We start from the raw sequence: 11,428 nt of genomic DNA, 5'->3' as shown, positions 1-11,428 counted from the left end.
AGGGAAGCTGAAGATGAGTGCAGAAATCTAAAGGACGAGACTCAAGGACAGGTTTACGAAGAAGGAAAGATTGGGGAAGATGAAGACCAGAGCTAACAGAAGAAAAGTGGGAACCCAGTTCGGAAGCGACCTGCAACGGGTCCGCCACAAGAGTATCATGGAGGTGAAGGACCGGTGAAACATCGGGAACGAACTTACCCGCTATCTTGCGGATACGCTTCCAGATCTGGGCCAGAGGGGTTTCGGACGTAATTGTTGAGACGTAAGATGCCCAACATTCACGTTTAGCCGTACGGATGGCCCTACGGGCCACCGCACTCGCTTTCCGAAAGAAAAGAAAAGAATCGGTCGTCTGCCTACGGCGGTGCTTCTTCCAGGCTGCACGCTTACAGCGGACAGCCCGAGCACAGTCCGCATTCCACCAGGGAACGCACTTCCGTGGACCCCGAGAGGAAGAGCGAGGGATAGAGCGGAGGGCAGCGTCGAAGACAGTGTCATGAAAAAGGAGGAGAGCGCGAGAGAGGGGCAGAAGGGAGAGGTCAGAGAGAGTAGCACTGAGGGAAAATAGGGTCCAGTCCGCCTTAGCAAACTGCCACCTAGGGAAAGAGAGGGAAGGGCGAAAAGAGAAAAAGGAAACAAGGATGGGGAAATGATCACTTCCATGGAGGTCATCAAGAACCTGCCACGTGAAATCTAAGTAAAGAGAAGAAGAGCAGAGAGAAAGATCAAGACAAGAAAGGGTGCGAGTTCGAGAGTCCAAATGAGTGGGCTCACCAGAATTCAGAAGAGACAGGGAAGAAGAGAGGAGAAACGGCTCAAGGAGGCGACCCCGGGTATTCGTCAGAACGTCACCCCAAAGAGAATGACGACAATTGAAGTCACCCAGCAGGAGCACAGGCTCCGGCAAGGAGTCTAGGAGGTGTTTCAAATCAGGAAGAGAGCGGGACACTCGGGGGGAGATAAATGGAACAAACTGTGTACCATTTCCCCACAAAGATACGAGCAGCAGAACAATGGAGAGGCGAAGGAAAAAGTAAAGGAACAAAGGGAACATCAGCCCGAATCAAGAGAGCAGAAGAATTAGAAGCCCCAGCAATGGCTGGGGGGGGGGGGGAGAGAAAGGAATAGCCACGAAAACGACCAGGACGAGCACCAAGCATTGGCTCCTGGAGACAGACATAAAGGGGCGAAAACCGCGAAACCAGAAGTTGGAGTTCGAGGAAATTGGCGTAATAACCTCGAACGTTCCATTGAAGAATGGACAACGACGAGAAGAGAAAGGACAAAAACAGAGAACAAGGAAGAAACAAAGGCGAAAGACCAACAGAGCACGTTAAAGAATATCAGGGTCGGGATCAGGGTCAGCAAAGTCAGGGTTAGGGGGCATGGGTAAACTGAGCAAAGACGGAGGGAAGGAAACGGGAGAACAGATCAGAGGTGGGCGGGCAGGGTCCGGAGGAGGAGGAGGAGGAGGCAACGGAGAGGAGCAGTCAAGGACAGCAGCAGGAAGAGGGGGAGTAGAAAGAGAGGAGCGCACCCCAGCAAGAGCAGCAACCGAAAGGGAAGCAGGGGCCAAAGAAACCTCCATAGCAGGAACAGGGGGCGCAAGCACAAACGGGAGGGGAAGGAGCAACAGAGCCAGAAGGAGGAGCTGAGGAAGAAAGCGAAGCCTTCTTACCCGCCGGGGAAGAGGAAGGAGAGGAGCCAGGCTTACGCTTCTGACTTAAAGAGACCGGTGTCCCAGCAACTACGTACCGGGCAACGGATTCCAGTGTCTCAACAGGAGAAGCCGAACGAGAGCACACACGACGGCCGTTAGGAGAGCGATGGACATCCGCCCGCACCGACATGCGGCGGGGAGAGCCGATAGATGGAGGAAGAGGATGGGAAGGAGGATCGGAGGGGGACGAGGAAGAACACACAGAAGACACGACAGACCGGGTAGAAGGAAGGGGAACCCCAGACAGAGGACCAGGAGGAGGATCCTTCGGGAGAGAACCCAAAGGGACAGAGGAGGGGGCAGTGGGCGCATCAGGGTCCAAGGCCCGGAAACGGTTGTGAGTCTGAGGAAGGCGGGAAGGACGAGGAGAGGAAGAGCGCAACACGCGAGCATAAGAGATATTAGCATAAGGCGGGAGCCGGCGAACCTGGCGCCTCGCCTCAGGAAAAGATAAACGCTCCCGGTGCTTCAAGTTGAGGACGGCTGCCTCAAGCTTGTAATGGACACACGCACGGGAGAAGGTAGGATGGGCTTCACCGCAGTTGAGGCAACGAGCCTGGGTAGAAGCGCACTCCGACTTAGAGTGACCTTCGCCACCACACAAAGGACAGAGAGAGACAGTCCCGGAGCAGCGGAGGGCACCATGCCCAAACCTCCAGCACTTGTTGCAGAGCCGAGGAGAAGGAATGTACTCCTGGACAGAGCACCTGGCACCAGCAAGAATGACAGAGGGTGGAAGGGTCCTACCATCAAAGGTAATCTTCACAACCCGGAGGGGTTGACGGCGACTACCACGAGGGGGACGAGTAAACGTGTCCACCTGGAGAATAGAATGGCCCTGGGCAGCGAGGATATGTCGAATATCGTCGTGGCAGTCGCGCAGGTCCCGAACACCGGTCGCAACATGGGGTGGGAGCAAAATAGTGCCAACACTGGCATTCAACTGAACGTTCTTCGAGACCCGAACGGGGGTCTCGCCAAGGCAGGATAAGGCAGCCAAGCGGGAAGCAGCATCCTGAGAAGGAGCAGCAACGACACGTGTACCGAGACGAGTGGGGTTGAAAGTAATGGAGGCATCCACGGAATCAATGAGATGTCGATGGAGGGAGAAATCGTCAGGAGGCGCAGAATCAAGAGGGAGGAGATCAAAATATTTGGCCCACGAAGCGGGACCAAACAAGGCTTGATAGGTAGCAGAACTGGAAAGAATCGAGCGAGGGCGGCCGTGACGAGGACGGCGGTGAGAACCCCCAGAGAGAGAGGGGTTAAAAGACGCAGTAGTTACAACTAGAGAAGGAGCCGCGCCAGGGGACGAGGTAGTCACCACTGGGGGCTTGGGGCTCGACCCAACCACAGAGGAGGGAGGGGAGCCAGAGGAAGGAGTCAGAGAGGCCAAAGGAGGAGCAAGGTTGGGGCCCAATGCAGCGGAGGCTACAGAGCCCGGTCTTCCAATACGGACCGACTCGGGGGCTTGGTCGCCCACCCCACGAGCCTGAGAAGGTAAACCAGAAGAAGCCGAAGCAGGGGTAATCATCTTGACGAAAGAAAGAATTCACTCACGAATGTGCCCCCACACCCAGCATGGAGCCACAATTAGAGGCAGGACACCCAACAAGAAGCTATCGCCGATCTTGTCGGGGCCTCCTAGGGGTGCGTCGCGAGTATACGCCCCACAAACGCCACCTTAAGAAACCGACAGTCCGTCGAGATCGGGTTCAGTGACGAAGTGGGGATTGACAATAAAAGGTTCCCCTCGCCCTCGACGTCGGGTACTGCAGTTCTACGGGTTCATGAGTATGCCTCCTCAAGCACCCGGGCGTCAAAATAGAAGAAGTCCAAGGGAAGAACCAGAACGAGCAAAAGGTCGGTAGGAAACGGCAAGCAGATAGGAGAAGAGGGGGGAGAAAAACTAAACAGAAGGAAAAGGAAAAGATGCCCAGCAGAATTGGAGAGGACGGCAGCAGGAGCACAAGGCTAGAAAAGGACAGAGGACTGTCCCAAGGAGCATCACACTCCGGCAGCCGCCCACTAAGCCCCCACACGGCGACAACGAGCTGAGCGGGGAGGGGGTAGTACCAAACAAGTGCTTTTTTTTTTTTTTAGGTGTAAAATTCTCTATATTGTACATGCTATTAAGTGCCTCCGGGGGTACTACTACCATTATTGGATGACAGGTTGGTACATCTGTGTAGTAATTATAATAATTGTTGGTTACATGATTCTAGTAAAACTGATTAGTATTGCTAACCTTAAAATATTCGTGGCATGCATTTATTTTTATATATATATCTTTTCATGTACTATTGCATATGTAATTATACTAATGTTTTATAAAGTGTATTACAATAATGTTAACTATTTTTAATTATGTACTAAGAAGTACTCTTTTCTTTGCAGATAAGACGGCAGTTGATCTTCTTCGTCTTAGTCGTGTCAACGTGTCAACAACAAACACGACCCCACAGCCAAGTGACGACCTCTCTAGTAACACAGCCACCCCTCCCGAGAGTGACGCGACATCAGAGCCAGGAGACGACCTCTTCAGTGAGATTGAGTATCTAGAACAGGAAAATATATTCAAACTAGGACTCCTATTTTTCGGTTAGTAGATGGTGAACGGCAAAAGCTCATTTTTGGCTCACTAGTAAATAACACTGTTAATAACCACCCGTTAGTTAGGTAGCTTAAACAACTAAGCGTATGTTAGTAAATAAACAACACCTGCAAACACGTTTTGGTTCGAATGTAAGGACCATGTAACTAGCAGATCATGGATGAATATAGTATGAACTATGGTAACTATCATCTATTGGTCCACTATTATAGGTAGTATGATAACTAGCATCTCTTGGTCGATTATTTTCGGATTAATGATAATTAGCATCTTTTATAAGAACTATAGTAACTAGCATCTATTATAAGAACTATGGTAATTAACATCTATTATAAGAAGTATGGCCACTAGCATCTGTTATAAGAACTATAGTAACTAGTGTTATGTGCCAGGCGGGTCACACACTTTTGGTCTTGTGTGACGGGAGTTACAAGCAAACAAAGGAGGTACTGTGTTAATGATACCATAACCCCTCGCCGCAGGTTTTCGCTCACCTCTTCTCGGATGCCACTATCCACCCAGTGAGCTCACCAAGCCTTGCCTCAAGTCAATTTCTGTCCACTGTGATGGGAAAATGTAGGTGTAAGGCAGTCCTCCCAATGGCTGGTGTAAGTTGACTGCTTGGCTGTTGCCTCCTGTGGTCAAGCAAAAGGGAAAAATGCGCAAAACAAATCTTATGAACAATGAAACTTTAATTGACTTAAGCAAATATGAATAAAGATAATCCCTTGGCTAAGTACAGTGCGAATTAAACAAAAATACAAAGACAAAAAATAATATAAAATAAAATAATGGTTACGTTACTCTACAATGAACAAGACAAAAAATGAGTAAAAAATGTTGAGAATATTGGCTAGCTGAAAACCTCCACTAATACACAGAGCGTATGCTAGATGGATGTATCAGCCTTGAGACCACAGAATATTCTAAATCCAACTGCTCATGCATGCTTCGTCATCGGCTATGCAGATGGGGCTGAAGTCGAGTGGAGTCGCTGATTCACCACTGGGAAGCGTGCTGGCTGGAAGTGGTAATTTGGTGATCGACGAGGGTGGTGTGGTGACAGCGAGGAGGGGGAGGTTGGAGAGCAAGTGTAGGGTACGTATACCCCCTGTAGAAACGTATTCTACTAAATATATACTACTCTTGATTGTAGTATCTAGAAGTTGTAGATGTACGGAAGTAACATGATGTAGGAAAGAGCAGGCCAAATCTCTCTTGAAAGAGATTACCGTCACAGCTCTCCCCCAAAGCCTGCTCTTACGGGTTAAGTTACTTCAGTAGAAGGTAGAGTGGTAGGAGTAGCTGTCTACCTCGTAGACTCTGGAGAGGGCGTCGGCTATGATTTATCCGAGCCCTTGATGAAGAATATCTCCAGGTTAAAATTCTGCAAGTACAGAGCCCAGCGTAGAAGACGTTGATTGCCGAATTGGGCCTGTTGCAGGAACTGTAGGAGATTGTGGTCTGAGTAGATGGTAATAGACCGATTACCCTGTAGGTATGGTTCGAAATGTTGTAGGTTCAGGACGATGGAAAGGAGTTCCTTTTCTATGGTGCTATAGTTCTTTAAATGGGGCTTTTAACTTTTAGCTGTAGTAGCCGACAGGAAGTACCTCTTCGCCACTCTGTTGCACTAGGACGCCCCCGATGCCGGTGCCACTTGCGTCGACATTGATGATGAAGGGCTTCGTAATATCTGGAGAGGCGAGAATGGGATCAGAACACAGCAGAAATTTTAGTTGTTCAAAGGCAACGGTTTGTTGAATGGTCCAATGATACCGTGGCTTGGGGCTGGTCAGATTAATCAATGGTGTCGCTACCGAACTAAAATTTTTCACAAACCTACGATAGTAAGATGCAAGGCCAAGGAAGCGCAGGAGCCGCTTCCTGGTTGTAGGTTGTGGGTAATGCTGAATGGCTTGAGTGTGAATGGTTAAAGGAGCTATGCTGCCACTCCCTATCACATGACCAAGATAACGCACTTTACCTTTAGCAAAGGTGGACTTGCCCAAGTTGATGGTAAGACCAGCTGTCAGGAGCTTGGAGAACAATCGTTGCAGCTGGAGCAGATGTTCGCTCCAGGTGTTAGTTGCCACAACGATGTCGTCCAAGTAGGCATAGGTGTGATCTAAGCCGTAGATGACGCGGTTGACAGCTCGCTAGAAGGTGGCCGGGGCGTTACACAGTCCAAAAGGAAGGCGCTCATATCTGTACAGGCCAAAAGGAGTGGTGAAGGCAGATATTTCCTTGGCTCGCTCTGTCAGGCTGATCTGATAGTAGCCCTTTAACAAATCAATTTGGGACAGATAATTAGCATTACCTACTGCGTCATGGATATTATCTATATAAGATAAAGGGTAAGCATCCTTGACGGTCACAAGGTTCAATTTCCTATAGTCGGTACATAGGCGTACTTTACCGTGCGGTTTCGGCACCAAGATGCAGGGTGAGGCTCAAGGGGACTCACAAGGGGTGGCCAGCCCATGATCCAGGAGGTACTGTACTTCAGCACGCATAACTTCCTTTTTGTACGGGCTGATACGGTAGAAGGGTTGGCGAATCGGCCGGGTGTCAGGAAGCAGCTTTATGTCGTGCTGAACCACCTTACACTCCTGGGGATCATCGCTGAACAACTTCTGATGTTCTTGAAGAACTTTGATGAGAGGAGCACTATTACAGTCCTGTAAATATTTAGGAAGATCAATAAGGATTTCAGAGTTGGAAGGCACTGACTCAGAGTTAGTGCTTTCGGGAGGAGAAGCAGGGAAGGTCTCACAGTGGAGGTATGGATCTTTAAAGGTGGAGAGAGATACTAGCACAGTGGGGAGAATACCTTTATACTCCTTCAAAAGATTGACGTGGCACCACTGGGTCCTCCACTGCCTATCTGGAGTCTCAAGAACGTAGCTGTGGTTGTTTCTGCACTCCTTGATGCGGTAGGGTCCTGAAAACATATTTTGCAATGGAGAACCAGGGATCGGAAAATATGCTAAAACGAAGCCTTCTGCTTTAAATTTCCTGATTTTACTGCGTTTGTCAAACTGAGTCTTCATCCTATCTTGAGCTTTTAATAAATTATCATTGGCAAATTTATGTACTCTCTAGAATGTGCTTTAAGTTTTGAAGAAACTGGGGCACATACTGAGGGTCACTGAAGGCAGCATTACGTAGAGAGTCTTTAAAAGCTTTAAGAGGAGTATGGCACTTGCGTCCGTAGAGCATCTCTTAAGGAGATACTCCTAGAGACTCATTTGGGAGACTTCTGAAAAATGCACATGATGATGTCAAGTTGTTTATCCCAGTCTTTCATAGTTTCATTGCAAAATTTCCTAAGGAGTGACTTTATCGTTTGGTGACTACGTTCAAGAGAACCCTGTGAAGCAGGATGATAGGGGCTGGACAATACCCGAGTGATGTTGAATTCTTCCATTGTCTTCTTGAAGAGATCACTGGTGAAGTTGGTGCCACAGTCACTTTGAATATCCCGAGGAAATGCATAGTGTGTAAAGATCTTCAATAGTTGTTTCACCACCGTTGCAGTCTTAATGTTCTTTACAGGAACTGCTATGGGGAATCTGGTGGTGGGACACAGGATGGTTAGTATATAATGTGTTGCCAGAACTGGTCCGGGGTAAAGGACCAACACAGTCTATGACGAGTCTGTGAAAAGGTTCTGAAGGCACCGGGATAGGAATCAAAGAAGCCTTGGGAATCGGGACGTTAGGTTTTCCTGCCATCTGACATGTATGACACTGTTGTACGTAAGTTTTTACATCTTTAATCATACCTGGCCAGTAGTAGTCTTGTCTGATTCTGTGATAGGTTTTATTAAAACCGTAGTGAGAAAGCGCTCCATGGGCCAGCTGTAGAATATCAGGCCGTAGGCTGGTGGGAACTACGAGTTGGTCGACATTAGCCCAATCGTCATCCTCCGCTAGTTTACTGGGTCAGTACTTCCGGTAGAGTAATTGGTTCTCTATGAAGAACCCAGGAATACTGTCAGATTGAGTCTCTGCCTGAAAGAATAATGGTGTTAATGAAGGATCCTCCCTCTGTAACTTACGGAATTCCAACATAGTAAAATTCGGTGGTAGATTATGGTCTTGAGGGACAGCTGTTGCAGTAGAGTCAGCTGGTTGCGGGCGTGCATCTTGCGCACGGGTTGTCACCAAAACCGGAGGACTTCATCACTTTCTTGGACCTCTGCTGGAATATACTTCAAGATGGGGTTTTCCACTAAAGAGTCACATACCTGCGGTTTGTCCATGATGATCAAGTTGGAAGGTTGCAGATCTTCGGCCAAGTCGTTGCCCAGGAGAAGTTGTACCCTTTCATGGGAAAAGGCTTTTCCCAGATTTCGACTTGGACTTCACCTTGAACGAAAGGACAATCCAGGTGGACTCTGGCGAGTGGATACGGAGTGGTAGCAGTGAGGTCAGTGATAAGGACCGTCTCCCCGGTGTAGGTGATATTAGGCACAGCCGATTTCAAAATGATAGACTGAAGTGCAGCTGTGTTCCTCAAGATCTTCAATTTAGAACATCCCTCCGAATCTGTACTGTTGGCAGAGACAGTTCCAGGATACAGGTGTTTGCTGAAGAGAAAGATCATTAACAGGAACACCAACATTCATCACAGGCTTACCGGACTTAGGAGGAGTCTGTTTGGGTTTAGGAGTTTCACTATAGCCTTTGTATTGGGTTTTTCCACATTTATCTATGGTATGTCCATAGAGCTTGCAATACTTACAATATAATTGGGAGGCTGCTTGAGTGGTACTCACTTTGTCATAATCAAGCCAAGATTTCTTACTGGAAGATGTGTCAGTTGTCAACCTGTGTATAAGGCTGTAGGTGTCAGCCGACATCGCACATCTGATGTAGTCGGTTTCCTACTTATCCACTAAGTATAGATGGAAGCAGGAATACGTCGAAAGAATTCTTTGACTAGAATAAGGTTGACAAGGTCTGAAAATGCAGAAACATGGGCTGCTTCCAGCCATTTCATGAAATATCTTTTCTTCGTATTGGCAAATTCTAAAAAGGTGGTGGTACTTGCCTTTAGATAATCACGGAATTTTCGTCTGTAGCTTTCGGTGGAGAGAAGGTAGGCGTACAAAACTACTTGCTTCAGGGTCTGGTAGTCATCCTCAGACGCTAAGGTACTGAGAGTAACTGCAGCTCTACCTGTGAGATGCACTCATAGGAGTGTAGACCACTGATCTTCAGGCCAGCTAAGTCTTTTAGCTAGGGCTTCAAAAGTAGTAAAAAACATATCTATCTCTGTCTCAACGAATGGTGGCATTAACTTACTTGCCTGGGAGACATTGAAGCTTACTGGAAGACTGGCTGCAGCTTGTTGGCGCCGAGTGTGGTGTGTAGTTTCCAAGTCGAGTTCTTGTCTACAGTATTTTAGAACACTATCGGCTTGCTTCTTATCGTGTTCACGTTGCATCTCTAGATTACGTTTTCTTGCTTCAAGCTGTTCTCTCTCACGCTCTAGGGCAGCATCGCGTTCCTTTAGGGCCGCCTCGCGTTCCTGTTCTCTCTTTAGGGCAGCCTCGTGTTCATTCCTTTATAGAGCTTCCTTCTCAAACACAGCTTGTTCTTTCAGACGTTCACGCTCTAGGGTAGCCTCACGTTCCTTGAATTGTAGAGCTTTTTGTTGTTCAAGCTCTACGTTCGCTAGTTCTAACTTTAACTTCATAGCTGCCAGAGCATGCCGATCTGTAATAGAATAGTTTTCGTGAGAATCAGAGTCTATAATTCCATCATCTAAGAGGTGGTCCAGGATAAGAGTTGTGCAATTCACTTTTGTTGGCTCTATGGGGAACATCTAGTTGGTACTCATGTACTCTAGTTTGTAATTCTGTCCTCTTGGCCCGAATTTAGTTCTACTTCACTTGCTGGATCACTACGAAATGCTAAGAGACGAAACATTTTGAGATAGCAAATAAATGTACAGCGAATATACCTGTGATATTATAAGTGTCAGTAACAGGATGACGTGGCAACTGGTGATTATCCCGTGGAAATTCAATCGTTAATGTGAAAACAATTAACGTTAATATTATATGTTAATTGATTATTTAATCAAAATCACAGGAAATCTTGTAACCGGCACTCAATATACGAGAACAAGGGCAAGAAAATCCTTCTAAATAAATGAAACTGATTGTTTCAAAAACAAATGAAACTTTGTTTCAAAAGTGAAAGGGTAGTCGAAGAATGTAGGGATACCTTGCCAGGTCTCTAAAGGGCAGAAGCAAGGGGTTTCCTACTTAACTAGACGATACTTACAGAATTAGCATTCTTTGTGGTCTGAAAAAGAAAGCCAATTCCCTACCTTAGTAAATATCATAATCTCTGACCGACGCGTAGGGGTGCGAGTGTCAACTGGCGACGAGAACTGCTGTTGAGGTCCCAACTCAACAGCGTATTCCGTGCTAGAGGAACTATGGCCCTCTTTATCCTCCTTCGGTCGGATTGCAGAAGATAGGGTTCGTGGCCCGAAGACAAACCAAAGTACCAGGGTACCAAAGTGATGATCTGCCGTAACTGAGAAATATTCTAGGGACGAAAAATGTGGAATACACGAGTAATAACACCGAGGGAAGAACGACCAATTAAGAGTGACTGTGGCCACTAGTCACCACGTAATCCACAGTTATCCAACACTCATAAAATGTTACACTCGGAATGCACAAAATACACAGCACCATAAAAATATTAAAAGTTATGAAATTGTTGAAAAGCAACTGTATCAAAGCCAAGTACACTTACTACAAATTGATGTTCTAGTATCAGTACCTGAGTGAGGCTCTTAGGACAGGCCCCCATTAATGTGATAGGAAAATGTAGGTGTAAGGCAGTCCTCCCAATGGCTGGTGTAAATGCCAATCACATTAGTAAGAAAAAAGAAAAAAAAGTTGACTGCATGGCTGTTGCCTCCTGTGGTCAAGCAAAAGGGAAAAAAACACACAAAACAAATCGTATGACCAATGAAACTTTAATTAACTTAAGCAAAACATGAACAAAGATAATCCCTTGGTTATGTACAGTGCAAATTAAACAAAAATACAAAGACAAAAAATA

General features: G+C 47.0%; 1 long non-coding RNA gene across 1 annotated transcript; it reads right to left on the bottom strand.

Moving 5' to 3' along the window:
• Positions 1–3,800: 3,800 nt before the first annotated feature.
• LOC138357736 (uncharacterized) lies at positions 3,801–10,778 on the bottom strand. The gene is made up of 3 exons (XR_011225119.1): positions 5,200–10,778; positions 4,829–4,969; positions 3,801–4,278 (listed from the first exon to the last, which is right to left on the bottom strand). It is a non-coding gene; the product is annotated as an uncharacterized lncRNA (long non-coding RNA).
• Between the last annotated feature and the right edge of the window lie 650 nt (positions 10,779–11,428).

This window comes from Procambarus clarkii, chromosome 80, assembly GCF_040958095.1.
Source record: "Procambarus clarkii isolate CNS0578487 chromosome 80, FALCON_Pclarkii_2.0, whole genome shotgun sequence".
In the NCBI taxonomy this organism is placed as follows: domain Eukaryota; kingdom Metazoa; phylum Arthropoda; class Malacostraca; order Decapoda; family Cambaridae; genus Procambarus; species Procambarus clarkii.
This window is presented reverse-complemented; position numbering and strand designations above follow the sequence as displayed.